We start from the raw sequence: 5,193 nt of genomic DNA on the forward strand, positions 1-5,193 counted from the left end.
ACTGTTTAGTGCCAAAAAGAAGTCAATAAAAACATGCAAAAAATATATATACATATAAATATATATATTCGTCAACTTATATCTCTCAGATTTAGGACAGACACTTCAGTTCCATGTAGTGAATCTGTTATTCAATGTGTTTGTATGGGCAAATAGCAGTAAGGCCGATACAAACCCCTCGGCCTAAACAGGGCTTAGACTCTTGTGGGTTAAAAAGCATGATCATTACAAAGGTGCAACTCGTGCTGGGGACAATAAAAGGCCATGCTAAAATGTACAGTTTTGTCACACCACACAATGCCACAGATGTCTCAGAGACAGAGACTGAGAAAAATAGGAGCAAGGAAAAACGCTGGTTGACTAGTTTTGAGGGAGCGTGCAATTGGCATGTCAGAGGATTGTCAGAGGATTCCAGTAATGTGATAGGGGTGATCATTGACAGCAATCTAACAATCAGTAAAAGTACCAAAGAGGTGTAGTCATTGCTAGTGGAGTCAAATGATGCATGTGTATCAGAGTCCATGGCTGATGTAGTTGATGGATACACAGAGACACTAGACATCTCCAGATCTTTGTTGTCCATCTTGGATTCCACCTCTCCTAAAACTTGAATATCCACAGTTCCACCGTTGTGTGTGCTGCTGCCAGACAGAAAGGGTCTAGGCAATGATTTGGCACTAGACTGACGGCTAGTGGTCATGAGAGCCGGTCTGTCAGAGTCAAGTGTTCCAGCATCAGTTGGGGACAACCCATTGATTATGTTCATCAACTCTGATAATTCTTCTGATGAATTGGAGGCCACAGAACAGGTATCCATGACCTGATTGACCATTATATTGGTGAAAAGGCTCTTTGTGTCCCAGTAAACCTGTGAGGAACTAATGGAGATGGCAGAAGAGCTCGAGATAAGCCGACTTGTTTCCTGCAGAGAACCATCAGAGATGATAGTTTGGCAGAAATCGGATCCTTGTGATGGTGGAGGAAGCCAGAAGACAATCTGCTGTAGCAGACGTTTTATTGACTCTGTAGCAAAGAAGTACACAAGGTCAGATGGAAACTCCCTGGATTCTTCAGAAGCATTCAAACCTGTCTTCAGCTTCAAAAGAATAGAGTCAGACACGCTCTTGCCAGCTGGCACAAAAAGAGCCTTGGGGGTGTTTTGACTTTTTATGAGCTCATAAACTTTGTCACTCTCCTCTGGATTGTCATCAGAGTCTGACTAATTAAGGCTTTGGAATAATTTACCATGCTGGTCTGGCTGCCTTCATGTTCACTGTAAGTCATTTGTGTAGAAGTAGCTGTTCTGCATATGGATTCGGCATGTTTGGGCTCCTCAACCACATTGTCTAGGAGGACCGGTTGTTGCTGGGCAAGAAAATCTTTGACCTTGGTGAACACATTGTTGAACAGGTTAACAGTGCCTGGCCAAATGATCTTTCCTTTCACATTGGCCCCGTTGTGAACACTGACAGGAAGGGTTGAAGCTGACAGGGATCTCTGTAACTGGCCAGACACTGAAGCATCAGACATTTTAGTCATCTGGGTGAAGCTATTAAAGTCTTTAGTGATGCTTATGACAATGTTGGATGCTGCAGAATTGGTGTGCAGAGAAGAGGTGAACAAAGATGGAGTTCCACTCTTCTGAAGGATTATGGAATTGACCATCTTTGACACTTCTCCAACAATAACCCGGGATAGACTTTGAGTGTCTACCTGGCCCTCTCTTTGGATACAGAGGACATTGTTCAGCGACTTTTTGAAGGAATCCTGGACACTAGTGAGGAGACTGTCCTCAGTGATCCCAAAAAAGTCACTGAGTGGCTCAGATGATATAGACTCACCATCTCCCTGAGTATTTGGCAACACTGTCTGAGACCTTTGAGAATACAAAGCAAACAATACAGCATTCCATATTCAATAGTAGGCACTGTAGTCACATTAATGCATAATTCAATAATCAGTTAAACTGGTCATTAAGAGTAAACTGTTACACAGATAACAAAACATATTTTCACAAAATGGGTTATGAATAGTTAGGTGAAACCGGTTTCTTTAGGAATGACTGAACATACCCATTACGAGAGGAGCTTGATTTGGCCGTGCAAGACCTTGAGGATTTGCTGCTGCCTCTCTTGTGAACCTTCAGGTTTGTGTTAGAGGATCTCTCTGATTCTGTCAGAGACTTGCCGGATACTGGAGACACATGGCTGTATATCTGTACAAAACGGAAAATTGCAGGGATGATGAACTCCAGGATGGCCTCAGATACAAACCGCACAATCTCCAGGCACATCTCTGCAAGCTATGCCCTCATCACCTGTAAGACCGATACAGTGTAGGTAGATTACTCATAGCCGGGCTCTGAAACCAAGCTCCTTGAAGAGATACCAACAATCTCACATATGTTCATGAGAATCATGAAAGTGGCATACATTGGAAAGCATGAAAATCAGTAGGCTACTAAAAAGCTATTTGAATGTAACTGTTTGTGATAATGTGGATGATACTGTAGATAGATAAAAGGTTTGTATCTAATTTTCTTGAAACATCTATTAATATATCTATGAATCATTGTCAGGGTTATTAAGGGACTTACAGGGTCCATCCTGCCAATGCTTAACTGCCTCCATTGCCTATAGGAGATAATTAGATGTTTTTAGCACCAAAAAGCACACCAACACACATACAATTTATAAAATCCTCCAGATGACATTGCATTCAAATACTACAATAGAAGTTTGGACATACTCCTCAGTAAGTTTTTCCAGAAACCGGATGATAATCGGGTTGAAAGCATCCGGATCGATTGGTGGGAGGTCAAGAGCCCTGGTCTGACAGGCCCTGGAGACACACTCACTTAGGATCTTTTCATTAGATTGTCCCTGGTGAGATGTCCCCTGAACTGTCATCCCAGATAATTCCACAGATGTAGAGGGACCTGTGTCCAAAGCAGCATTCACCAAGGTAAAGAAGTCAGAAAACATGTAACCTTCTAAGGCAAGTATGTATTTGTGTACTTTGTGAAGTTAAGTACCCAAGAAAGTATAACATGTGCACTCTGCTATTAGTCCTCTGCTCAATAGATGTCCATACTAAATTACATTTACATGCAAAAGGATTACATTCAGTGAAATTAGAGTTTAATTTATGACCTGCATCTGTATCAGTGATCTGCTCCACTTTGTTTCTCTTGGTCCTCTTGGTCTAAAAAGACAATAGTCAATGGTATACACGTAGATACTGTATGAAGCCATTCCAATACAGCCCTTTGAGTAGAGCAAGGGTAAGACTGATTGTAGGGCTGTCCCCGACAAAAGAATTCTTTGTAGACCGAGAGTCATCCTGTTCTAATGTTAAAATGTATTTTTCCATATCAGACACACCCTATGTATTTGAATACAATCACCTACATAGGCACTGAGCTTGTCTGATGCTTTAAGCACACTGTTTGATTAAATAATTAAGACACACAAATGACTCAAGAAAGAGCCCGATGGTGACACTGTATTATTACAGCATAGCAAAGATTAAAAACAGCCGAATCTGTGAAATTGCTTAATTCAACATTTTGCCGGTGCATGAGGCTTGGTGCTCACAGAATCAGTGGTCTATTAAACAAATACTCAAACAGGCAACAGAAGCTATATCTGTCTTACTCCTGTATATATGTATACAGTACCAGTCAAAAGTTTGGACACACCTACTCATTCAAAGCTTTTCTTTATTTGTACTATTTTCTACATTGTAGAATAGTAGTGAAGACATCACAACTATGAAATAACACATATGGAATCATGTAGGTACCAAAAAGTGTTAAACAAATCAAAATATATTTTATATTTGAGATTCTTCAAAGTAGCCATCCTTTGCCTTGATGGCATTTTTGCACACTCTTGGCATTCTCTCAACCAGCTTCACCTGGAATGCTTTTCCAACAGTCTTGAAGGAGTTCCCACATATGCTAAGAACTTATTGGCTGCTTTTCCTTCACTCTGAGGTCCAATTCATCCCAAAACATCTAAATTGGGTTGAGGTTGGGTGATTGTGGATGTCAGGTCCTCTGATGCAGCCCTCCATCACTCTCCTTCTCAAATAGCCGTTACACAGCCTGGAGATGTGTTGGGTAATTGTCCTGTTTAAAAAGAAATGATAGTCCCACTAAACGCAAACCTGATGGGATGGCGTATCACTGCAGAATACTATGGTAGCCATGCTGGTTAAGTGTGCCTTGAATTCTAAATAAATCACAGACAGTGTCACCAGCAAAGCACCCCCACACTATCACACCTCCTCCATGCTTCATGGTGGGAACAACACATGCGGAGATCATCTGTACACCTACTCTCACAAAGACATTTTTTGGAATTTGGACTCATCAGACCAAAGGACAGATTTCCACCAGTCTAATGTCCATTGCTCGTGTTTCTTGGCCCAAGCAAGTCTCTTCTTATTATTGGTGTCCTTTAGTAGTGCTTTGGCTCAAATGCATTAAGAAGGAAAGAAATTCCTTTACTTATTTTTTTAACAAGGCACACATGTTAATTTATGAAATGCATTCCAGGTGACTACCTCATGAAGCTGGTTGAGAGAATGCCAAGAGTGTGCAAAGCTGTCATTAAGGCAAAGGGTGACTACTTTGAAGAATCTCAAATATAAAATAGATTTTGATTTGGTTAACACTTTTTGATACCTACATGATTCCATATGTGTTATTTCATAGTTTTGATGTCTTCACTATTTCTCTACAATGTAGAAAATAGTAAAATAGAAAGAAAAACCCTTTTGACTGGTAATATATATATTTATATATGGATGATTTACAAAGTCACTCAGTAAAATACTAGAGTCTAAAAGTATTTGGTTTTAAATATACTAAAGTATCAAACATGTAATTGGATAAAATATACTTATAAACCTATAAATCATTTCAAATTCCTTATATTAATAAGCAAACCAGACGGCATCATATTCTTTTTTTTTTTTCATTTATGGATAGCCAGGGGCTCCAACACTGACATAATTTACAAATTAAGCAGATATAGATTAGAATGTTAGATTAGAACATTGTGCAAGGTTATTGTCCATTGTGCCAATGAAGCTGTTCTTATGCTACACCCTCGGGAGTGTGGTGTCAGGAAAATAACCTCACTCTCAACGTCAACAAAACAAAGGAGATGATCGTGGAATTCAGGA

The 5,193-nt window shown here is 40.0% G+C and overlaps 1 long non-coding RNA gene across 1 annotated transcript; it reads right to left on the reverse strand.

The window, feature by feature from the left end:
* Window positions 1–2,594: 2,594 nt before the first annotated feature.
* Window positions 2,595–3,206, reverse strand: LOC135518578 (uncharacterized). Its single transcript, XR_010452174.1, has 3 exons — window positions 3,153–3,206; window positions 2,749–2,902; window positions 2,595–2,633 (listed from the first exon to the last, which is right to left on the reverse strand). It is a non-coding gene; the product is annotated as an uncharacterized LOC135518578 (long non-coding RNA).
* Window positions 3,207–5,193: the final 1,987 nt, after the last annotated feature.

This window comes from Oncorhynchus masou, chromosome 28, assembly GCF_036934945.1.
Source record: "Oncorhynchus masou masou isolate Uvic2021 chromosome 28, UVic_Omas_1.1, whole genome shotgun sequence".
Classification (NCBI taxonomy): domain Eukaryota; kingdom Metazoa; phylum Chordata; class Actinopteri; order Salmoniformes; family Salmonidae; genus Oncorhynchus; species Oncorhynchus masou.